We start from the raw sequence: 26375 nt of genomic DNA, 5'->3' as shown, positions 1-26375 counted from the left end.
ACACAGATTGCTGTGGGATAGAGCTGAGGCTCTGTGCTTGAGCATTCACAGTTGAGGGGCTCTTTGAGGTGATCGTAGCTGTCTCTGTCCATAGAATTTAATTCTATTTATGTCTCCTGATAACTTATCCACAGTAGCCCAGTAGTGATTCAATGATGATCGAATGGGGGTGGGGGGGGGGGGCAGAATGCTACTCAGCAATCTGCTTCCTGGTGAAATTAGTGTAAAGCAAAAGCACTTTCATTTGAGCCATGTTAGTTGTATATTTTCTCTGAACGCACAAAACTCTTGTGGTGCTCTCTAGAACAAGCTTTTTTTTGCTGAATCAGCTGATAAATTGGTAGTCGAGTGCAGCAACTGTCAAGTGATCCCAATCATTTGCTGTTTTCAATTATTTTCAAAAAACTATCTTCAGCTGGTACATTTGAAGATAATTTGTGACTACTGTATTTCAAAAAGATGAAAAGAACCACAATTAATTACTGGTCAGAAATGTTAGCTGGTAGCAAGTAAATTCTGATGGTGCTTAAAATGTCACCTAACTCTGGGCTAGGAAGAGGGTGAAGAAGTAATTCCTATACTTTTTCTGTCATTTAAAAAAAAATGCAGGTAGGTCCTATGCTTGAAATTGCACCTCTCCCCCACGCCTGTATTATTCCCATTTCCTCTTCCACTGGTGAGCAGCACAGTAGCATGCTGTGTATAATACAGTAATGTATTATAGCACTAGTGACCAAGATTTGAATCTGCCACTGCCTGTAAGGAGTTTGTTCTCTCTGTGACTGTGTGGGTTTCCACTGGGTGCTCCAGTTTCCTCTCCCATTCCAAAGACTTGAGTTAGTAAGTTAATTACTCATGTGGTTGTGATTGAATGGCAAGGGCTTGGGCTGAATGACCCTGTTTCAGTGCTTTATCTTTAAAGTCTATTGATCTCATCCTGAATATCCAATAATTGCCAATATTAATAGGATTTAAAATAACAAAAACATTTCACAATGGTCTGTGGAGAACTTTGCCTTACAGGAAAATGGGCTTTGAAAATCTAGGCTTCCTGGATTTGTCCTTGGAGCTGTAAGTTTTTTTTAGCAGACAGATATTTACAATTGCTGCACTAAACCCAGGAGAACCTAAATGACGCGAGTAGGATGTTCTCTCCCAGCTGTCAATGGTCCAACATCGAGAATTCTCACTATCCAGGCCATATTTTCTTCTTACTGCTGCTATTGGGTAGAAGATGCAAGAACCTCAGGACCCTCACCACCTGGTTCAGGAACAGTTATTATCAACCATCAGGCTCTTAAACCAGAAGGGATAACTTCATGCACCTTCAACATTTAAACTGTTCCTACAACCTGTGGACTCACTTTCAAGGATTTTGTCTTATGTTCTGTATTGCTTATTTAATATTTTCTTTTTGTACTTGTAGTTAGTCTTTTGCACATTAGTTGCTTGCCCATCCTGTGCAATTATTCATTTTTTCTAAACCTACTCATCTTATTTCTCCAGTCCTGCTGAATGGTCTTGGCCTGAAATGTCAACAGTACTTTTTTCCATAGATGCTGCCTGGCCTGCTGAGTTCCTCCAGCATTTTGTGTGTGTGTTGCTTGGATTTCCAGCATCTGCAGATTTTCTCTTGTGTTTTAATTTTTTTCTATTGTTTGCACATACTGTGAATGCCCACAAGAAAATGAATCACAGGGTATAAGTGAATCCTATATTCAGATTCAGTTTATTGTCATTTAGAAACCACAAATGCAATACAGTTAAAAAATGATACAACGTTCCTCCAAAATGATATCACAAAAACATATGAAAAAACAGACTACACCAGAAAATCCACATAACGTTTGGCAATCCCCAATCCAGAGTCTGGAAAGGCTGCTGTGTATTAATATCGTGCTACCATCTCAGCGCGTTCCCCGGAAAGGAGCTCCAAATCCACCAGATAAACAAGACCAAAAACTAAAACTACAAGACCTGCGCAAAACCACATAGTTACAACAGTGCAAACAATAGCATAATTGATTAAAAAAAACAGACCATGGGCACAGTAAAAATAGTCCAAAGATGTTAAAGGACGATAAATTCAAAAGAAATCGCCACACAGTTTCCACAAGTCCCCAGGGTCCCGACAGACTCGCCATTCCACGCCAGCGGCAGAAGGGAATACCCCCGCTATGGACTTCCACGGCACGGCCCGACTCAGCCTCGCAGACGCAACACACAATGAAAGCTCCGTCGAACCCAGCCTCGCAGACGCAGCACACACCGAAAGCGACCTGACCGCAGTGGACTCCGAGTCTGTCGAATCTCCGAGCCGACGACCATCCCCTCTGGTACAGCTTCTCCAAGCACCATCCTCTGCTGAGCGTATTAAGACCGCCCCGCCAACGGCCATCGGCAACGCGACCCCGAGGACTGGGGGCCTGTTCTTCCCAGCAGAGTCCCGGACCTCGCAGCAGCAGCAGCAACGAAGAAGGTCTTCCTGGAGATTTCCTAATGTTCCTCCGTGATCCCACGTCTGTTTTCAATCGATTATGATTGTGCACGGCACCCTCTTCACAAATAACAGATAATCAGCTCCGGAGTGGCCGCTGCAAGCATATGAACTCTGATAAATTTACTTTGAACTTTGAAATGTTGAACTAATTAAATTTGTAGATTTATTGCTTTTTTGCTTATTTTTGAAAATTATCATTGCTATTAATTGTCTCTGAATTTTCAGAATGAATTGTGTTTGTATTGTGGGCTAGTAAGAGATATGGAGAAATAATCAACAGATTTTTTTGGGCTAATGAAGTTTCTAGTAACTAGTAAGCCTGCTGTGTAAGGAATTTTCCATTGAGCACATGCATTACATCACCAGTGCTGGAATGATTCCATTTTGTTGCCATGATAACATGAGAGAACTTGTGCATTTTTGCGTAACCTTTTAACATCGTGGCAATTATAGCTTTGTCAATAAACTTCACCAAATTTTACTGTGTATTGCATGTTAGTTTTTTCTGTGTTTTTTAAAACTTTGGAGACGCTTATAACTGAACATCAATTGTATTGTGAAAAGTGGTGCAAAACCTTCCCAAAACTTGTGTACATGCTGGATGCTTTGTTACCTGATGCATCATAGAGCCATACATGACTAAAGCACAGAAATGAGTCCCTCAGTCTATTTAGTCTATATCATATTAGCAGGCATGGAGCACAGCAGCAAAGGCAGTCTAAATATTTTCAGTGTCATGGAGAAGAGTGAACACCACAGGAGAGCGAGAGAAATCAGCTCTCGCCTCTGATCCTGACACCCTGCCTTTCCAGTCTATCTGGGCTAGTGTTTAAATTGTCCAAACAGTGTATCGTATCTCACACTAGGACCTGAGCACCATTGTAGTGAAAGGCTCCAGACCTGACCACACCGCCTAATGATCTTGTCCAAGCCCAGATTTTGCTGCCCAGTCTATGGCTGCTCTTAGTTTCTCCAAATTGGCTTGGTGCCCAGAACAATCCACCTCGCACTTGGGCCAGTTGTACAGGCATCGAAACTCCTCTGCCTCGCCTTCTCTCTGAAGGCTCGCTCCATCTGCTTTCATTCTCCAACGTACCAGCATGGTTCATCTGTCAAATTTGCTTCACCTGCACTCTGCTCTTCATTGTTTGTGGTTTACCACAATTTACTTCATAAAAGGTGTTATTAGTAATATTTTCAGTCAAATTTCTTGCCTTTTGAACGACTCGTGAGCTGTCACATGCACTCAATAGTGTCATCTTAAACCAGAAGGATGTTCAGTTTTGAATTGGCAGATTTGTTCTAAATCTTTCCATCTTAACATTGGTAGAGACTCTCACTATTTATGAAAGCAGAACCTCATTTCCAAAAGGATTGTGCTTGCTCCTTCAATTAACTTGTCAACTAAGTGTTGAACAGATATGGGTTGTTTTGAAGTTATGGACTTGTCTCGGTTCATTCACAGCTGTGGCAAATTCAGTCAGGGTACTTTACCCTTCAGTTCTTGGCTTGAACAGCCAGTGGTGGATGTACTGAGCCATTCTTCCATGGGCATGGAGGTTTTCTTAGCTAGAATAGGTTCAATGTGCTTGCCATTTTTTGGAAATGGTGCTTCCAAGCACCACTAAATGGTGTTGAAGATGGAGTAGCACTGATTCCGCCATTTAGAAGAGGATAGTGAACAATTTGCTTATCTGTGTTTGATTTAATGACTTGGATTTTGGATTGGACTTGAGGGCTCCTAGGGCCACTTCTTTCTTAATTCAAGGTATTACAAGGAATTATGATCTCTATTGATGCATCAGTCATTTGTTAGTCCACCCTCTAATGATTTATCATCTTAACTAATAAGCTACAGCTCCCCATATTAATTACTATGGAATTTTTATTTTTAAATCTCAACCATCTGTTTGGAGATAACTGGCTAATTGAATAGAGAAACAAAATGAATCAAGGAATCATGTTGGGTATACATAAAACTTGGCCAATTTGTAGAATTCGCCAAAGTTATAAGATCAACCTAGTAGGTAACTTTAAGGTTGTAATTTGAAGGTTTTGAAGTTATTGTGTTCATTGCTTTTTAAATTAGTATTTCTTGTAAATGTAGGCAAAATATCAAATGGCAGCTATTTAAGACCTACGTAACCAATAGTTAATATGGACCACATTTCTTGGTATTTATTTTTGTTGCTCTAATCCATTAATTTTTATGCTTCTACTTCAATATTGGAAGGTAATGTTGATGTTTAAAGCTTTAATAGCCTTCATTATATAGTTTAAGACTCTCATCATATATTTTTAGCATATCCTGGTGGGAGGGATAAGATTGGGATTACGGCTTTAAAGCTGTTACTCAAAACAATATACAAATATTAGTGTATAAAATTTCCTTTGTTATTGAAAATGTACTTTCTGACAGTATTTCCAGTATAGCTCCAAATTATTATTTTTACCTTTTTTGTATTCGTACTTTGTCATCTTTTGCACGTTGGTTGTCAGTCTTTCTATGTAAGGTTTTTATTGATTGTATTGTATTTCTTTGTACTACTGTGCCTGCCTGCAAGAAAATGAATTTCAGGGTAGGATATGACATGTGTACTTTGATAATTTGCTTTGAACTTTACACTTGGAAATGATGCAAGGTTTTGTAGGTACACACTTGTATTATCAGTGTATGGTGCTATCAAGTTGACTGTATAAGTGACATCTTCAGTGGCTGTGCATGTTCAACTGGGGTCAGTACTAATGTTTGTAAAGGGCTCAGATTTTTAACAATTCCATGTATTCCATTTGACGGTGCTTTGAAAAGGAATCTTACTTGTTATTGTGATCCCTTTCCATGAAATTGTCAGTGGATTTGTAATTTTAGCAAAGGATTTCTCAGTAAAGAAGGGAAACAATTTTATTTTTATCTTTGCAGTTATCCAATCACCTTCAACGTTGTGGGTGGTCAAATATTGGTAACAATCTCACTGAAATCTCAGCAATTTGATAATGAATATTTGCTAAAACAATATTGAAATAGTAACATGTCAACGTCCCTATGAGTTATTATGCATAAGAATTCAAAGGAAACACATGGGTATACATGGTAGATGTGGGCCCTATGTTTATTATGTTGGTATGTTAGTTAGCACTAATCAATGAATTTAAAAAATGTACAGAGGACCGAGGTCTTTAAAATTTTATGTTTATCTTGACTCACTAAATTGAGAGTTGTAGACAACCATCATTGACTACAATAAGTGAATTAGATGCATTTGCTTAAAGAATAAAGAGATTAAGATTATCTGAAGGTCAAAATTAAATTGTTAATTTGTGGACAATGAAATTTGTTTGTCTAATAAAGTGCTTTTGATCACAGCATGAGATTGCTTTGTGGTGATTTATCCTATTTGAATCTTTGGGAATTAGTTGTAGCAGTTTGCATAGCAACACTTTGCAGACAGTGTCTTTCCCTTCCAATAATTTTTCTTGATTTACTTTTTTATAGTGTACTTTGTGAGCAAGCAGCACTTCAGGGATCTAAATTTAGCTGATTTCTCTGACATCGCCTAAAGGCACCCATTCCCAACAGTCAACTCTGCCTCACTCTATTCAAATTTATTGATCACATGCACATCAGAACTTGAGTGAAATGGGGCAGCTTGTAGGTGTCGCCACACATTCCAGCGCCAACATAGCATGCCCACAATGCTTAGCAGAACCACACTACGCAACAAGTAAACAGCATATGTGCACCGTTGCTCTGTGTGATGGTATTATATGTGCTATGATAGTCCTCCTTTGTATCTTGAGATGGACTCTGTCAAGATGTGTGCTTTCAAGCTGTTGTATATTCTGCCCAATAGGGATGGTTGGGGAGGGGGGAAGAGAAGATTTCTGCTTTTGGTGGATGTTTGATTTTTGCTGGTTGCTTCACTGAAGCATTGGTATATGCAGTGTGTGTTGCTGGTTTCTGATGTGCTGAGCTGTGCCCACAGCTCTCTGGAGTTTCTTGTGGTCATTTTCTCTAGACTTCTGAAGAAGTAGACATTAGTGAGCTTTCTTGGCTATGGTGTCAACGTTGTTGGACCAGGGCAAGGCAATTGATGTTCAGTCCTTGGAATTTAACTCAACCCCCTCGACCTCAGCACCACTAATGTAAAAGAGTGTGTGCAATGCAACACCCTCCTTTCTGAAGTCAATGACCAGCTCTTTTGTTTTGCTGACATTGACATGTTATGACACCATGTTACTAGACTCCCTGGTGACATTGAAGGACAATTTTTTTTGTGTGTAGAGGTTTACACTTTCAGCTCAATGTTGCTGTTCATTTTTTTCTGGATAAATTATTTTGAGGTAATATGGTATGAGCAGGCATCATTTTCATGGTGGCTGATTTTATCTTAATAGAAAAAGGCGACTTCAGTGAATTTTCTAACTTTTCTGGCTGAGCAAGCTTCACTTGAAGTCAGTGGGGCATCTTTATGCAACATGGTGTTAACTGTTGATGTTAATTTTTTACTTCAATCATAAACTATGATACTAAGTTTCAGCAAAGAATTTGTCGAATGACTTAATATAAATAGTTTTGGTATTGCTGCCCTTGGAGGAGCAGTGGAATTACTGGATTTGACCGTAGTGTTCCGGGATCATTTGGGTCAGGAGATTGATGTTAATTGTATTAAGGAAATTTTGCCCTGTTTTCTTCCTAATAATCCTGTGAAATAAACTCATGGACATAACGTAAGAATTGTGAGCAGGAGTAGGCCTTCTGGCCCATCGAGCCTGCTCCGCTATTCAATAAGATCATGATTGTGGACTCATCTCCACCTACCTGCCTTTCCCCCATAGCCCTCAATTCCCATATTATGCAGAAATCCATCCTACCTTGTCTCATATTTACTGGTGTAGTCTCCACTGCTTCATTTGGCAGAGAATTCCACAGATTCACCACTCTTTGGGAAAAGCAGTTCATCCTCCTGTAGCTGTGTAACAAAAGACACATAGAAACTTGTTGTTTTTCTCCAGAGGAATAACTTTGCTTTTTGCTATCTGATATGAAAAGCCTTTGACTGAAGTAAAGAATGTTTTGATTAATTATATTTCGGCTAATGATGCTGTGGACAAGACTAGGAGCAAAAATGCCAAAATATTCTGAAATTGTAAATATTGGCATTTATTCAAAACTTATTGCAGTTTATTTAGTGGATTTCATTCATATTTGCATGAGGTCAGGGGAAGAACACCTTATCAGTTGTCAGAATGTGCAGCAACTTCTCAATTTCATTAAGATTGCTACTTATCCATAACTAAAATCAGAATCAGGTTTATTAACACTGACATGAAACATTTCTACCTTTGCTATTCTACTTCTGGTCCAAATTAAGATTCTGAGAAAATAATACCATTGGAAAATGTATTGTAGAATTGCTTGGAAATTTACCATCAGTGAATGATTATTAAGTTATAGTCGGTGATTTTATTTAAAGAAATTCTATTTAAATGTCAAAATCTGTAGAATAGGATGGAATTTTAATGTCATTTAGTTGTGAAAAGTAACCCTTAAGCAATATTTTCACAAAGCAAATTACTATGCCAAAATTTGAAATGTTTCTTTTGTGCACTGTCAGTTCTGTCTCCTTAAAGTGTCAGTTCACAGTACTACTGATTCTTAACATTTGAGCAATTTATAAATTTGCCCGAGTTGACATTATTGATATGAAGGTTGGTTGGTGGCAGAAAATATTGTAGCTGAGCCATTTACATTCTGATACTCAAGCGTGCACTTATCATGGCAGCTTCTGAATAATCACAAATGTTCTGTTTTTATTTGTTTTTGTGAGAGGAGGGATTTGGGGAATGATGTGCCTGTTCTGTGTTTGTGTGTGTGGAAGTGGGATTTGGGGGTTGATGATCGTGCTGCCTTTTCTTTCTTGGTTTCGTGGCCATCTGAAGAAGAATTTCAGAGTTGTATACTTTGATAATAAATTAACCTTTGAACCTCACTTTTGAATTGCTGATTTATTGTTGTAGAAGTTGGTTGTATATTGTATCCTGTCTCCTTCCACTCAAAAAAGTCCTATCAGTTAAAGGTGCCACGGTGGTGTAATGGTTCGTGTGACACCAATCTAGCTCAGTCAGAGATTGTAAATCTGGCTGGGTGTGTCACAACAGCAATTTCTTGCTCCATGTCAGCAAAACCAGAGCTGATTATTGACTTCAGGAGAAAGAAACTGGAGGTTCATGAGCCAGTCCTACAAGGGGGAGGAGGTCTGCAACTTTAAATTCCTTAATGCCGTCGTTTCAGAGGAACTGTCCTGGGCTCAGCATGTAAGTGCAATTATGAAGAAGGCATGGCAGCAGCTCTACTTGGGAGTTTGCTAAGATTTGGCATGACATGACATCTAAAACTTTGACAACCTTCTGTAGATGTGTGGTGGAGAGCATATTGACTGGCTGCAACTTCGTATGGAAACACCAATGCCCTTGAACAGAAAATACTATTTAAAAAGCAGTGGATATAGCCCAGCCTACCATGGGTAAAGCCCTCCCCACCATTGAGTGCATCTAAATGGAGTGTTGTTGCAGGAAAGCAATATCCATCATCAGGGACTCCCACCAACCAGGTTTTGCCCTCTTGCTGCTGCCATCAGGAAGAAGGTACAGGAACCTCAGGACTCACTGCCAGGTTCAGGAGCAGTTACTACCCCTCAACCATCAGCCCCTTGAACCAAAGGGATAACTTCACTCGCTCCACCATTGAACTGTTCCCACAACCTATGACTCACTTTCAAGGATTGTGTCTCATGTTCTCTGTTGCTTGTTTATTATTAGCTTTATTTCTTTTTTCTTTTTGTATTTGTATAGTTTATCTTTTGCACACTGGCTATCTACCCTGTTGGTGCAGTCTTTCATTGACTGTATTAAGTAATTGATTTTATTGAATATGCCTCCTAGAAAATCGATCTCAGGGTTGTATATGGTGATATATGTACTTTGATCATTTTCTTTGAATTTTGTCATCCTTTGTAAGAAGCTTGTATGTCCTTTCTGTGTGGGTTTCCTCTGGGTGCTCTGGTTTCCTCCCACAGTCCAAAGATCTACTGATTAGTAGGTTAATTAGTCATTCTGCAATATCTTGTAATTAGGCTAGGGTTAAACAATTTGGTTGCTTGATCTGAGGCTTGTTGGACTGAAGGGCTTGTTCAGCACTGTATCCCTTAATAAATAAATTTGATCTATTTAGAATTTATATAGATTCCCCTTGAATCTGTTTGCCATAACTACTGAGTGAACTCACCAGGGATTGGAGTGGATGAGTTAAAAGTGAAACAATGTTAATGAGATTTTGGAATCAAGTGCATTCAATTCCCATCTACAGTGTCCTTTGCATGGATGTGATTCCTAGCCATAATAAACTTCAGATGCTTTTGCAAAGGATCTCCATTGGTTGCTATAGTAACATAGTGGTTAGTGTGACACTATTACAACTTGGGTGTTCTGGAGTTCAATTCTGGTGCCATCATAGAGGAGTTTGTATGTTCTTGTGAACTTCGTAGGTTTCCTCTGGATGAAAGAGTTAGATAGAGCTCTTAACGATAGCGGAGTCGAGGGGTATCAGATTCAGATTCAGTTTGTCATTTAGAAACCACAAATGCAATGCAGTTTTAAAAAAATGAGACAACGTTCTTCCAGAATGATACCACAAAAGCATATGACAAAACAGACTACACCAGAAAATCCACATAACGTTTGGCATCCCCAATCCAGAGTCCGGAGAGGCTGCTGCGTATTAATATCGCGCTACCATCTTAGTGCGTTCCCTGGAAAGGAGCTCCAAATCCACCAGACAAACAAGACCAAAAACTAAAACTACAAGACCTGCACAAAACAACAGTGCAAACAATAGCATAATTGATTAAAAAAAACGGCCCATGGGCACAGTAAAAATAGTCCAAAGATGTTAAAGGACGATAAGTTCAAAAGAAATCACCACACAGTTTCCACAAGTCCCCAGGGTCCTGACAAACACGCCATCCCACGCCGGCAGCAGAAGGGAATACCCCCGCTATGGACTTCCACGGCACCGCCCAACTCAGCCTCGCAGACGCAGCACACAATGAAAGCTCCGCCGGACCCAGCCTCGCAGACACAGCACACACCAAAAGCGACCTGACTGCAGCGGACTCAGAGTCCGTCGAACCTCCGAGCCAATGACCATCCCCTCCGGCACAGCTTCTCCGAGCACCATCCTCTGCCGAGCGTATTAAGACGGCCCCACCAACGGCCATCGGCAACGCGACCCCGAGGACTGGTGGCCTGTTCTTCCCAGCAGAGTCCCGGACCTCACAGCAGCAGCAGCAACGAAGAAGGTCTTCCTGGAGATGTTCCCAATGTTCCTCCGTGCTTCCACGTCCGTTTTCAATCGATTATGATTGCGCACGGCACCCCACTTCACAAATAACAGATAATCAGCTCTGGAGTGGCCGCTGCAAGCTGTGTCGCGCCGCCATCTTGGAATTCACTTGGTGAGAAGGCAGGAACTGGATACTGATGGTGGATGATCAGCCATGATCACATTGAATGGTGGTGCTGGCTTGAAGGGCCGAGTGGCCTACACCTACACCTATTGTCTATGTTTCAGTTTGCTCCTATAGTTCAAAGGTAATGTACATTATATTAATGAAATGGTGCAAAAATAGAAATAAAAAAAGTGAGGTGGTGCTCATGGGTTCAATATCCATTCAGAAATCGGATGGCAGAGGGGAAGAAGCTGTTCTTGAATGGTTGAGTGTGCGCTGTTCAAGTTTCTGTACCTCTTTACTGATGGTACCAATGAGAACAAGGCATGACCTGGGTGATGGGATCCTTGATGGATGCCACCTGTTTGAGGCACTGCTCCTTAATGTCCTGGAGACTGTGGAGGCTCGCGCCCATGATGGAGCTGACTGAGTTTCCAACTCTGCAGCTTATTTTGATCCTGTGCAGTAGCCTCCCACTCAACTCCCACGCCCACCCCCCATACCAAGCAGTGATGCAGAGTTCCTTTAGTTTAAAATTCCTTCTGGGAAATGATGCACGCCACTATTGTAAATTCACAGCCTGAGATGAGTTGTGGTGAGGTGATTTGTTTGTGGCCACTTTGTAGGAAGAATTTGCATCATTTTGAATCGCTTCCAGCTTTTTTTGATGAAAATTGTTTTGCATGTAGATCTCTTTAGGCATAGTAAATTCTGTATATAAAACATTCAGATCAAAGAAATCTTAATTTTTAAGCTTATTTTGTCTAAGGTATTGCACTGTCAAATAGAATCAGTTACCGTAAGTGCTTATAGATAGGAAATGTATGAATTTATACAGTGCAATCTGTTTTCATGTTGATGGTTAACTACTGTTTTGGAATTGAACCAAAATCCATAACAGTGCAATTTGACAACACTGGTGAATCTCATCAGGGATTAACCTTGTGAATATAAATGAGACCCAAGAGATTAATCTAACATCATTAATATAGTTGTTTGCTTCCAGAAATGAATACTTCATTACATTTTGGAATGCTTATTTTTGTATATTTAACTGTCAGATACAGTTGAGCTTATTTTTATATAAAATAGGTTAATGCCATGTTCAGCTTGTTATTATGTTTAAAATGTGTACCTTAAAGCTATAATAGTCCTGAATATTTAGTTAATTTTTACGGCTTAACAGAAGCAATGCAGTGGTGTTATGAACTGATCTATGTGCTGTAATTGTGATTTTATTCTACTTGAGGAGAAATTGTTTTATCTGGTTTGTTTTCTGTATGCCAATTTTAAATCTATTTAAATATCCCTTTTGGGGTCAAGTGAGGTAACAAAGTTCAAAGTAAATTTTGTTATCAAAGTAACATCCCTGAGATTCATTTTCCTGTGGGCATACTCAGCAAATCTATAGAATAGTAACTATAACAGGATCAAAGAAAGAACAACTGGAGTGCAGAAGGCAATAAGCTGTACAAATGCAAATAAATAGTAATAAATAACGAGAACATTAGATAACATGCTAGAGTCCTTGAAGTGAGATCATTGGCTGTGGGAGCATCTCAATGGATGGGCAAGTGAGTGGAGTTAACGCCTTTGCTCAAGAGTCTGGTGGTTGAGGGATAGTAACTGTTCTTGAAGCAGGTTCTGAGGTGCTTATACCTTCTTCCTAATGATGGCAGCAAGAAAAGAGCATGGCCTAGGTGGTGGAGATCTCTGATAATGGATACTGCTTTCAATTGACAGTGTTTTATGTAGATATGCTCAGTAGTTGGAAGAGCATTATCCATATTGTACAGTGCAGTAATTTTCAAAGCATTCTATTTTGTTAGATTTCTTTAGTTTTTTTTCTGAAAACATGGGCATTAAATATTGATATATTCTCATCATTACTTGGTGTCCAGCATATTCTGGCCACGGAGCTGGGATGGGTTTGAATGTTCTCTTCATCTTAACCATTAAGATGGTGGTGTGCTTATATGCAGCAGTCACCAAAAGGCCAACCAAAAGTGTTCGGTCTTTGTTTTTTTTCCCCTTAATGTTCACCAAGACACTGAGCATTAGAACTTAAAGTTCTGCAGGTCCTCTCCATCAGTGATTTGCTTGTAGGTGGAGAAGCTGGATTTGGTGTGGACCACGTTGCTGCCTGGAGAGGCATTGGAGATGGTGAGTGAAGATGGTGTATGGTCTAGCAGCGAGTGATTGACTTAGTTATTTTTCTTGTGATTGCAAGACCCTGTTGGATGTTGGTAATGTGAAATGCTGCAAATCTGGTTGATGGGTTTATTGGTGGGACTGACAGCAGGGAGTGTGGACTAGACCTCATGCTGCATGTTAAGTATTGCAGCCACCCAGGAGTGATGGCGGATATGGTGTGGCGCGGCATCCATGCTGGCATCAGTGTTGCTCTTCAGTGTTCGCTCAGTAGAAGATCATCTGGATTGCGTTCACTGTGGACTGCTGTAGCTTGTTCTCGCTCCATGGACTCAGACTTGGGCTATATTATATTTCTTGTGTGGCTGTATGTTTACTGTTATCTTGTGTATTATATGTGCCTTGTGTTGTGTATGACTGTTGGAAATGAGTTTTGCACCTTGGCCCTGGAGGAACACTTGTTTGGCTGTATTCATGTGCGGTTGAGTGGCACTTAAACTTGAATCTAACTGAACTGGATTACCCAGTGTACCTGGATAATGACATGTGCTTTGAAAAATTTTAAATGCTTCTTCCTTTAGTCTGTTCATTGTTTAATAATTTTCTAAAATTTTGAGAAAACATTGTAAACTGGATCTGGGTCTGTGTCAAAATATCTGGCTTTATTAATGTTTTTGATATAGTAGTCTCTGAGAGACCAGCATTAGTTAACTAATATTCAATTCCATCTGAAAGTTGAAAAAGCAAGGTTGCCACCTTGCAATATCTGATCAACCTTCAAACATGCTGTTAAGTAGTAGTCAGTGTCGACAAGAGATTTTAAACAATTATCTGTGATTATTTTTTTTTAAACTGCATCTTAAATTTGGATGTCAGCATTGACCAGAAACTTGGTCTTCAACATAAATATTGTAACTGAGAACAGATTAAAAAGCTAGGCACTTATTGGCCAGATGTCTTTTTGACTCTAAAATGTAAAACTGCATTCAGCTGAGCCGGGATCATTCCATCACATTCTTGATGTTTATTAATGAAGGAACAGGGGATTCAGGAGGATAAAGGAGTCTAGCCTTGGTATGAGCAGATTTGGGATAAAGAAGCTATCACTGGAAAGAATTTGGATGCTTTGCTCTTTTTTTGGGAGACCCAACCCGTTTTTTTTTTAAACAAGACAAGTTTGATTGCAACCCCCAAGTGAAATAGCAAAAAAGCAGTATTTGCAAATTGTCATCTATTTTGACATTAGAATTTGCCAGGCCAGATGAGTTGAAATGTTCCAGTTGACAGTAAAAATGGATGTAGCCAGTCTTATTTTAAGCTCAGTGAATTATTGGTCTTGTGATAAATCTTGGTGTCAAATTTGGCAGAGAAAACTTATTAACTATTTCCATTGTCCTGGCAGAGTCTCTGAACTCCCAAGAGAACTGGCTATTAATATCCAGGTACTTTTATAGTCCAAATTTGTGTATGAAAATTCTTGTTTAAGAATTCACCTTCAATATATACAAATTGCAGATGGTGTATTTATAGCTAATTGAAAATAGCACAATTGAGTTTTGGGTGAATGAAACTAAAATTTGGAAGAATTGCAGAAAACATTCTCAGGAGGCCAGGTGGCAAGCAGGAAATGTGAAATGAGCAATGTACAAAGTTTTTTGTACATTTTGAAGTGGTTCTTGAAGAACCTGTGCAATGAGTAAAATACTCCTTTTGGAACATGCAGAGGTGCTAGAAAGTTTGTGAACCTGTAGAATTTTCTCTTTTTCTGCTTAAATGACCTAAAATGTGATCAGATCTTCATGCAAGTCCTAAAACTAGATAAGAGCACAAATAACACAAAACATTATACTTAGAAAAAGGATCCAATATTACATGTATTAGTTGGAAAAAGTATGTGAACCTCTCTGGGGTGATGGTAATGCCTTCCACAAAAGCTATTTGGAGTCAGGTGTTCCAATCAATGAGATGAGATTGGAGGTGTGGGTTGTAGAGGTGCCCTGCCTTATATATTAAAAAAAGACAAGTCAGGTTACTGACAGAGCCTGCTTGTCAAGAAAGATCAGTGTATGTGTGCCATGCCCTGATCAAAATAACTTTTAGAGGACCATAGGAGAAGAATGTAGAGGTGCATGAAGCTGGAAAAGGCTACAAGAGCATTTCTAAAGACCTGAGTGTTCATCATTCTACAGTAAGAGAAATTGTCTACAAATGGAGGAAACTCAGAACTGTTACTACTCTCCCTAAGAGTGGGCATTCTGCAAACATCACACCAAGAGCACAATGTGCAATGCTGAAGCAGGTGAAGAACCAAAGGGTAACTGCAAAAGACCTGCAGAAATCTCTAGAACTTGCTGAAGTCTCTTTTCAAATGACCCCAATAAGAAAAACACTGAACAAGAATAGTGTTCATGGAAGGACAGCACAGAGGAAGCCACTGCTCTTCCAACAAAAACATTGCTGCATGTCTCAAGTTTGTAAAAGACCACCTGGATGTTCTACACTGCTTCCAGAACAATGCTCTGTGGACAGATGAGACAAAAGTTGAACTATTTGGCAAACTGTTTGCAGGAAAATGGGCACTGCATATCAACATATTTATGCAGAAATAGAGAAAATTCTACAGAGTTTACAAATTTTCTAGCACCATTGTATTTGGTAATTCAGAAAAGACTTTGGCCTTCCTCCAGCAAAACAAATCCTTGGTATGACTGTTTTGAGAGAATAAGCCATCTTTTTTCAGATGAGGAAGCCATGTCATGTTTCGTGTTAATATTGTTAAAAATGAAGTAGCATTCAGAAAGTAATTGTAAAACTGAAGTATTGTACATTTTCTTATGTATTACATTGCAAGGCATTTAAGGTGGTAAATGATTGGTTTATTATGTACTGAGACACCCAAGCTTTTCACTGCTTGCATGCTATCATCCAGATCATTCCACACACAAGTAATTTGATGTAGTAAAAAAAAGCAAAAAATTGCTGAAAATAGAAGTGCAGATCAATAAATAAAATGTAAGGTCCAAGATGACGTAGATTATGAGATGAAGAGTTTGGCTTTGTGGTACGAATCAGTTCAGGAGTCTGATAAGTGGGTTAGAAGCTGTCCTCAAGCTTTGTGAGAGGTGAGCTCACTTTTTAATCTTCTGTTGGGGAGAAGAGAGAATTAGCTCAGGTGGGAGGGTTCTTAGATTATGTTGGACATTCTCTAAGGCAAAGGGAAAGAATGTTGGTCTTTGCAAGCAACACACAAAATGCTGGAGGAGCTCAGCAGGCCAAGGCAACATTTATGGAAAAGAGTACAGTTAGTATTTTAGACTGAGACCCATCATCAGGACTAGAGGGAAAAAGAATGAGTAAGAAGGTAGGGAAAGTGGAGGAAGAAACACAAGGTGATAGGTGAAACCTTGAGGCGGTGTGAAGTAAAGAGCTGGGAAGTTGATTAGTGAAATAAATACAGGGCTAGAGAAGGGTGAATATGATGGAAGGGACAGAAGGCCAAAGAAGAAAGAAAAGGAGGAACACCAGAGGGAGGTGATGGGCAAGTAAGGAGATGAGGTGAGGGGGGGGAATGGTGAAAGGTGAGAGGAGCATTACCAGAAGTTCAAGAAATAAATGTTCATGCCATCTGAGTCGAGGTATGTAAATATGAGTTCAGTGGGGCAGGAACAAGCAGAATCAATGGGTCTACCTGGACAGGCAGGTTTGTAGAACATGGGTGGGAGATGCAGGGTGAGGGAACTAAGGTTGGTGGGAGTGGATGGGAGATTCCCATCCCAATAAGCTTGGTTATTGTGTGGGAAACAATGGCCTGGTGCTCCTTAGTTGGGATCCTGGTCGAGGAGTAAGTTAGAGGAGGTGTGTGACAGTTGTCGCTGGGTCTCAGCAAGATAGAGGTCAGTCCACCAGACTACTGCAGTAACCCCCCCCCCATGTATGGGTTTGATGGTGAGGTTAGGATTAGTGCAGAAAGAGTAGACAACAGAGCATTTGAAAGCAGTGAGGTTGGAGTTGCAGAGAGGAGTGGTGAAGTCAAGATGGTTGATATCCCGTCAGCAGTTGGCAATGAAAAGATCCAGAGTGGTGTGTCTTTGCAAGGTAGCTTGAATATGTAGCAAAGACACAAGATAGAGCTCCATGAAACTGCATCTGCCATGTTTTTTCCCACAATTTATTGTAGTATACATTTGTAATATAGGAAATACAATGGAGGCTCAGCAAATTGTTTCTGAAATGATAAATTGTCAGTGTAGAAATCACAAGCAGGCTACATGTGCTAGACTTCAGAATAGGAGATGACGTGCTTGATGGGGGTAAATGAAGGGATGTAGTTTCCCTGGCATCTAGATACTAGGGTCATGACAGATCAAAATTTAGTTATAATGGCATTTAAGATAAAAAAAAATTGGGCTGCTCGATGAATGAAGGAGCATGATAGGGGACTAAATGGCTTACACTTGTTTCTTAAATTTGTTTTTAAAGATCGCAATCTTAGTTGATATCGATAATGACCCACTTTTGATGACTTTTATGGAAAACTGCAAAACTCTTGCCTGACTGGAATAGCAAAAAATAAGAGCAATAAATAGAAATGGCATGTTTGGACCTCTGCCTCTTGTGCCTTATTATAAGATCTTGGTCGATAATGTATCTTTGCTCTTTTTTTGTAGTAAACACTATTTCTTTTCCTTCACATCAAAAAATCAGGCTCTATTTTGAATCCATTGGGTGACACAGCCTCATATCATTTGCAGAGAACTCCAAAGGTTCACCACTCTCTGGGTGAAGAAATTTTCTCTCGTCTGTCTTTAATAGCTGACTCCCTGACATTTCATCGGGGGGAAACAACAGTTCTGCACCTGTACTGTCAAGTCCCTTAGCAAATTTGTGTGGTTGGATGAGATTTGCTCTTTTAACCAATAGAATACAGTGTGACTTAACCTCTTGAATGGCAAACCATCTCTGGAATCAGTCTGGGGAAACATCACTGCTCTCCTTTGGTTGTGTATCCATCCTTGGGGAGAGTTCCTAGACCTGTACATGATATATTTAAGGTGTGGTCTCAGCAGGGCTCCACAAAATTGATTTATGACCTTTTCAATCTGGTAATAAAGGGCAACATACTATTTGTATAAATGATTGCTTAATGATTCAGCATTCAAACGTTTGGTGATTTGTGTAGAAGCATACTGTTACGTACCCCGTAACTGGGTCACTTACCAGCAAAGATAGAGAGGTCCGTTGAAGTCTGATGGTACTATTTTTAACAGTATTGATAAAAATACACAAAAATAATATCAATGCAAACACACAGATAAGATACGTCGTCAATACTAAATCTAAAAGCGCGGGTATAATAATAATCAATAAGAAATAGCTCTATCGTTGTCTAGGGGATAATGTATTGTCCGATGGAAATATAAAAGTCACTTTAGTTCATTTCAGCTGCAGCTCTTTGGTTGGAGAGAAAGACGGGTTAAAACTTGCCCATTCCTTTTATGATGTCAATCCTTCGAGAGTCGTTGGGAGTTGATTTCCCCGTTGTTAGCTAAAAACCGTTCTTCCATGGTAAAGGCCACCGATTCTGGGGCAAATGGAAACGGATGCACGTGGCCCTCCCACCGGCTTTCGCTATTACGGGATCACTAGAGTTTCTTCTGGTGCGTCTGAGGGGCTGTTCCCACAGACCCTCTTTTTATCCTGACTCACAGGGTCTCAGATGTCAATCAGGTTGGGATGATGCAATCCCTTCACCAACCTCCCCCTCGGTTCATTGCCTGGGGCTTCGATGCATCGTCCAGGATGCAATACACAAGTCCGTCTCCAAGAGACAATAGCCGGCATCAATGGGTCGGCCAAGGGAGGCCAGGACACATTCCAACTCTTTGTGGATTCTGCATGTCTTTCTCTCATTTCCTGGGTCTCCTGAACTGACTTAACAGTGATCTTGCGATTCTCACAAAGGAGGGGGCTACCTCGCACCCTTCGGCCCCTCAGAGCTGTGGCACATTCGTAACAATACCAAGTTCCTTTGAGCAATAATGCCATTAAATATCACCATTAAAAAAAAAGAATCATTCCACCTTTATTACAAAATGCTTGAGGAACTCAGCAGGCCAGGCAGCATCTTTGGAAAAGAGTACAGTTGATGTTTCTTGCCGAAACCCTTCAGCAGGACTGGAGAAAAAGAACTGAGGAGTAGATTTAAAAGATGGGAGAGCGGGAGACAGTGATGGATGAAACAGGGAGGGGGAGGCAATGAAGTAAAGAGCTGGTAAAGCTGAAGTAAAGAGACGGAAGGCCATGGAGGAAAGAAAAGTGGGAAGGTGCACCAGAGGGAGGCAAGGAGATAAGGTGGGGGGGGGGAAGGGGATGGGAAATTGTGAAGGACTGGGGGTGGGGTGGATTACATTGCTGTCAGTTAGTGAAATCTAAATCTATATTCACGCTGTCATGTTGGAGGCTACCCAAACGGAATGCAAGGTGGTGTTCCTCTAACCTAAGTGTGGCATCATCATGACAGTAGAGGAGGCCATGGATAGACGTATCAGAATGGGAAGTGGAATTAAAATGGTTGGCCACTAGGAGGTCCAGCCTTTTCTGCCTGATGGAGCATAGGTGCTTGGCAAAGTAGTCTCCCAATCTGTGTCGGGTCTGACCGATTATACGGGAGGCCGCACCGGACACAGTATATGACCCCAACAGACTCACAGGTGAAGTTTTGCTTCACCTGGAAGGACTGTTTGTGGCCCTGAATGTTAGTGAGAGAGGTGGTGTTGGGGCACTTGTGCTTGCAAGGATAAGTGCTGGGGGGAGATCGGTGGGGAGGGATGAATAGACTAGGGAGTGATCCCTGCAGAAAGCAGAGAGTAGGGTGGGGGAGGATAGAGAAGCGAGAACGTGGGATCCCATTGGAGAATGTTTCAGAGGGTGGTAGGTGAAGATGAAGAACCCTATCCCTGGTAGGGTGGTGGGAGGTTGGTGTAAGAGCAGACATGAGTGAAATGGAGGAGATGTGGTTGAGGGCAGCTTTGGTGGAGGAAGGGAAGCCCCTTTCTTTGGGGAGGGGGAGGACATCTTGTTTTAGAATAAAATGCCTCATCCTGAGAGCAGAGGCGGAGGAATTGAGAGAAGGGGATGGAGATATAGTCTAGGTAGTCATGAGAGTCTGTGGGTTTATAATAGACATCAGTAAATAGGCTGTCTCCAGAGATAGTGAGATCGAGAAAGGGGAGGGAGGTATCAGAAATGCTCTTATCCCATCCTCCCGCCACCTGACCAGTGAAAGGGTTTCTTGTCTTCACCTATCACTCCACCAGCCTCTGCACCCAGCGCATAATTCTCCGAAACTTCTGCCATCCCTAATGGGATCCCATCACCAAAAACATCTTTCCCTCCCCCTTGCTTTCTGCAGGGATCGCTCCCTACACCACTCCCTTGACCATTCGTCCTTCCCCACTGATCTCCCTCCTGGCACTTATCCTTACAAGTGGAGCTAGTGCTACACCTGCCCCCTCACCACCTCCCTCATTACTATACAGTCCTCCAGGTGAGGCAATGCTTTGCCTGTGAGCATGTTGGGACTGTGTCCGGTGCTCTGCAAGTGTGGCTCTCCTGTATATCGGTCAGACCTGCCATAGATTGAGAGACTGCTTCGCCAAGCACCTATACTCCGTCCACCAGGAAAAGCTGGATCTCCCAGTGTCCACTCATTTTAATTCTACTTCATCGATATGTCTATCCATGTTCTCCTTCACTGTCGTGATGAGGTCACACTTGGGTTGGAGGAACAATACCCTATATTCCATCTGGGTAGTCTCTAACCTGATGGCATGAATATCAATTTCTTTAACTTCCGGTAATCCCCCCACCCCCCCTTCACCATTTCCCATCCCCTTTTCCATCTTTCCCCGATTTCCTTGCTCACCCATCACCTCCCTCTGGTAGTCCCCCCCCCCCCCCTTCTTGCTTCCATGGCCTTCTGTCTCTTTACTTCATCCCTTCCCCCTTCAGGTTTCACCTTGTGTACTTCCCCTTACCCCCCCCCCCCCACCTTTTAAACCTACTCCTCAGCATTTTTCTCCAGTCCTGCCGAAGGGTCTCAGCCCAAAATGTCGACTGTACTCTTTTCCATAGATGCTGCCTGGCCTGCTGAGTTCCTTCAGCATCTTGTGTATGTTGCTTGGATTTCCAGCATCTGCAGATTTTCTCGTTTCCACCTTTATATTTTTCCTTTCAAAGTGGTTGACATAATTTTTCCACATGATGTTCCAGCTGCTACATTCTTGTCCATTCACTTAATCTGTGTACATCTCTTTGAAGCCTCTCCACATCTTCTGCACAGTGCATTGTGTCATTAGGAAACTCTATCTCCTCCAAATCACCATGTCTGGCTGCACTGCTGGTACCTGTAGCAACCTCTAGTTTTTGCCATGCAATCCAAAAATTACCTGTTCTTAAAAAATCTGTTAACAAACCCTCAGTTCATATCCACATATATTACTCCTAATATTGTTAATTTTCTTGTTGCCCAAGGTCTTGGAGTTCAGATGCACCGTGTCAACTTGCTCATTATCACTTTAAAATATTCCAGCATTTAGAAAATATTGCCCTTTTATAACTGCCCAATCTTAATGTCTTGTTAGCACTTATAATTTTCAACATTTTCTCTTGCTGGTAACAGACTAGCAAATCTGTAGTTTTTTCCCTTCCTCTTTTTAAGTGGCAAAGTTGCATTTTCTGGTTCTTAGCATGTGGGAACTGTTCTAAATTTATGGTATTTTAGAAGATACTCAGCGCATCCATCTCCTTAACTACAGTATGTTCTTCAAAGTAATAGGATACAGTTTATCAGTTCCTGGAGATTTGGAGAACTAATTAATATTTAAGCAATTGAAACATTTCATGGTACTGGATGCTGATAAATGTTATTAAATTATTTTCTGGAAAGTGTTTACTTAATCTGAAGTTTATTGCCAAGCTTATTTAAGGCAATGAGTGTTAACTTTTTGAATACTGAGGATATCAGTGGATATGGGATGAGTGGAGGAAAGTAAAGGGGTAAAGAGATAATCCATGATCTTATTGAATGGTGAAACAAAAATGAGTGACTGTGATAGACAGGAATAATAGCTTACTCGATTTGTATTTTGCTCCCTTATTTTCAAGAGTAATGCAAGTCAGCGCTACTAGTAAACTGGACTATTCTGTTTATAGTTAACCAATAAAAATGTTTTCAGTTCTGTGGTCATAAATATATTTGTTAATGGTATCGCATAATAGAATACAGCTGTTGTTGTTTAGGACACAAGTCTTGACCACTGGTGGTGGTGGTACGAGGAATTGTGCTGGAGCGCCATTAAGGACTTGTATCCTGTTTTCTAATGTACTTGACCACAATCCTTGTGGGAAAAGATGATTACTTCTGCATTTGAATTTCATGCAGAGAGCAAGTTTAGAGCATTTTTAAAGTGACTTCATGGGTAGAAACTGCGGCTTGTGATACTTTGCCAACAGTATTATGTGGATATTTGGAAAGATACCAAATGAATTGCTCAATAGCAGCAGGTCTACTCTGTTGCTTGAGTCCTAGATTCATATCTGCCTATGCAGATAAGGCATGTTAAATGTGCTTTGAAATATTTTAAACCTGTGCATTGCTATGTCTAAATTTGTGGAAGATGGGTAGATGCAGTTGGGCACCTCCTTACGGTGCTGTGAGTGGCATTATCTCAGAGCTGCATCTTAAACCCTAATAGAATCTTCTCTCAAGAAGAGAATAGTACTTAATTAAAGTATGCACTTTGATCCAGGCTATAACTGTATTGTAGTTGTCCCTAGTTCCAAAAGGTGGTGCAGAGATCAGATAATTGAGCTCTAGAAAGACAGTTAAGCAGGGTAACTAGATTTTTTGACCAACTGATTAAAAGTCAATACTATATTAAGAATTTTTAATGTCCCTTGGCAAGATGAAAATGTCCAAAATTAATTTGTGCAAAATTGACAAGCAGTCTAGTGATCAGAGTTGTTTTTCATGACACTGACTACCAAAGTGAAGGTATTTGGCGAAGTTGATGCAGATTTGATGGGAGTTTTACTGTTGGGATATGTTAATGAAGTTTAAGGTCAGCTTTATTTATCACCTGTCTGTACATTTAAATATCAAAACGTACAGTGAAATTTGTTTAAATCAAATTAGCAAGGGCTGTGCTGGGCAGCCTGCAAGTGTTGCCATGTTGCCTGCGCCAACGTTGTATGCTTACAACTCACTAACCCTAACCCCACGTCATTGGAATGTGGGAGGAAAGCGGAGCACCTGGAGGGAACCTATGCAGTCACAGTAGAAAACTACAAACTCCTTACAGACAATAGCAGGAATCAAACCCCAATTAGTGATCACTGTAAACCAATGTGCCAACCACCATGCTACTGTGCAGCCCCATAAGCAAAGGATTCTTTATTAAAATATTAGGAAAGTACCTTGTTTGGTGCCTTGCTGAGATAGAGGTTTAAATACTGCTTGGGCCTTTATTAAAGCATAGCACCTTGAAGCCAGCTAACACTTAAGCCAATCATCAGTTATTTTATAAAGCTAATGGTTTTTCCAGTGGGACAACTACTGTGCTAAGTGGGTTAAAATTGTCCCCATTCCATCTAATTACTGTACAGTATTTAAATCGGGTGCATTGGTATAGCATGATAGACTGGTGGTGTCTTTAAGATTTGAGGGTTTTATCGCCTAATCAAAAATAGAAAAAAACTAACTTGGTTCAGAATTGTTTGTATGTGGCTCTCCTTTCCCAAAAGAGCTCTTGGGATTGTTTTTTTTTGTAGATAAATTTGATGGTTTGGTTTAGACAGAAATGATTTAAGAAGCAGGGAACACTTTGAAAAGTATAGAACAAGGATGCTGTGGAATGTGTGGGGGTGGAACATTTCATATAGTGCTATACAGTCGGTTAGGATTTCAAAACTCTTTGGAAGGAGGCTAAGGAAAAATGCTTCAAGGGATACTGGGAAATGGGATTGTATAAATTGCCACCAAATCAATCTCCTCTTGAGGTAGCAATTCTAGTACTAATAGATTCAGCTTCAAGTTGTAATTTGTGGAAGCATTGTGTATTCCATGGCAGACATGTTCAGTTAGAGTAAATTGGCATTGGTTTCATTTTCTTTCCATGCAAATCAAAGGTGACCTTTTTGTGGATTGTAATCCCTTTTTGTGATCTGCTTCATGGCACAAGGCTTGTAGCATTAAATGCCTATTAATAAATGGTAAGATTAAGTTGATCCCTTTTCAGTACAATGTGCAGTCTCTATTGTCATTCATTGTAAGCTCTTCCCTGTGTCAGTTTTTGAGTGATTTAAGAGATTAATTGAATTTGTTCAGTTTCATTAAATGAGCAGTAATTATCTTTGTCGGCATTTTGTTGGGAATTGGAGCATGTCACTTCATTCTGCCCAAACAATGGTGCTAAATTATTAAAGAACAAATGTTCTCTCATGAAATAGAAACCTATTTAAAACATTTTTCCCTCTTTTCTCCAGCCCCTCCTCCAGAATCAAATGTATGTAAAGATGATTGCTATCCTGCCTCAGAACTGTGCCAGCTATTCTGCTTTGGCTGCTAAGAGGTTTGTGATAGTTTCTGCAAGGATTGTTACTGCTCTTGTGTTTTCCCAGAATGTTGCATTCAATTATCCTGCTATTTGTCGATGTGAGGCTAAATTACTGTTTAGCAGCTAACACTGGTTTGATGCCTCTTGGGTGTGATTCATTGAGGTATCTCAGCTATCCTTTATTGGAAAAAAAAACAAACATAATTTGTAATTTACCGTTGCAGTAAAGACACAAGTTAAATATGCAATTTATTAAATATTATTTTCATCATCCCCTGCAGCCAGCACAGATCTGATGTGTAATGTGGTACTTGGCCTCTTTGATCTAACAAGAGAACTGGAGGCATGCAAGCCCCTCCTTAGCTAATAACCACTTTTTTCTTACTCTCGTGGTGCAATTGGTGTCTCTGGTGCTTCTCAGAACAAAAACCTTCTGAGGTGGCTGTTGTGTTTTTAAAAACTACATGAAATTACATACTTACATTTCTAGTAAAATAATAAACCAGAATCTCCTCAGATGCTTGCCTTAACTTTTGGAAACAGAATCAGAAAACCTACAGCTCAATACAGGGATCACAATGCTGTACCGAACATGTACTTTAGAAATTACCTAGGGTTATCTATAGCCCTCTATTTTTCTAAGCTCCTTGTACCTATCCAGGAGACTCTTAAAAGACCCTATCGTATCCATCACCACCACCATAACCAGCAGCCATTCCATACACTCACCACTCTAGGTGTCTTTAAAAAAAAGGTAACAACTTACCCCTGACCTCTCCTCTGTTCCTACTTCCAAGCCCTTTAAACTGTGTCCTCTTGTTTAGCCATTTCAGCTGTGGGGGGGGGGGGGGGGGGGGAGAAGCCTCTGACTATCCACACGATCAATGCCTCTCATCATCTTATACACCTCTACCAGGTCACCTCTCATCCTCTGTCGCTCCAAGGAGAAAAGGCCAAGTTCATATAAAAGGCCTGTTCTCATAAGGCATGCTCCCCAATCCGGGCAACTTGTCAATTTCCTCTACACCCTTTCTATAGTTTCTATATTCTTCCTGTAGTGAGGTGACCAGAACTGAGCACAGTACTCCAAGTGGGGTCTGACCAGGGTTCTATAACGCTGTAACATTACCTCTTGGCTCCTAAACTCAATCCCATGGTTGAAGGCCAATGCACTATATGCCTTAACCACAAAGTCAACCTGCGTAGCTGCTTTGAGTGTCCTATGGACTCTGACCCCACGATCTCTCTGATCCTCCACACTGCCAAGAATCTTACCATTAATACTATATTCTGCTATCATATTTGACCTATCAAAATGAATGACCTCACTTATCTGGGTTGAACTCCATCTGCAACTTCTGAGCCCAGTTTTGCATCCTATCAATGTCCTACTGTAACCTCTGGCAGCCCTCCACACTATCTACAACACTCCCAACCTTTGTATCATCAGCAAATTTACTAACCCATCCTTCCAATTCCTCATCCAGTCATTTATAAAATTCAGGAAGAGAAGCTGTCCCAGAACAGATCCCAGAAGCGCACCACTGGTTAATGATCTCCGTGCAGAATATGACTCATCTACAAACACTCTTTGCCTTCTGT

At 40.6% G+C, this 26375-nt stretch overlaps 1 protein-coding gene across 4 annotated transcripts in view; it reads left to right on the top strand.

Moving 5' to 3' along the window:
- Positions 1 to 26375, top strand: part of pias1b (protein inhibitor of activated STAT, 1b) — a 201469-nt gene that overhangs the window by 46078 nt on the left and 129016 nt on the right. Inside the window, exon 1 of one of the 4 annotated variants that reach the window (XM_073032629.1) lies at positions 24764 to 24788. The exons of the other annotated variants lie outside the window; for them this stretch is intronic. The gene's annotated coding sequence lies outside the window, so the exon portion shown is untranslated. Of the gene's footprint in view, positions 1 to 24763; positions 24789 to 26375 lie in introns of those variants that run through there. 4 annotated transcript variants of the gene reach the window in all.

This window comes from Hemitrygon akajei, chromosome 30 (genome assembly GCF_048418815.1).
Source record: "Hemitrygon akajei chromosome 30, sHemAka1.3, whole genome shotgun sequence".
Taxonomy (NCBI): domain Eukaryota; kingdom Metazoa; phylum Chordata; class Chondrichthyes; order Myliobatiformes; family Dasyatidae; genus Hemitrygon; species Hemitrygon akajei.
The sequence above is the reverse complement of the archived record's forward strand: the minus strand, read 5'-3'. Positions and strand labels throughout refer to the sequence as shown.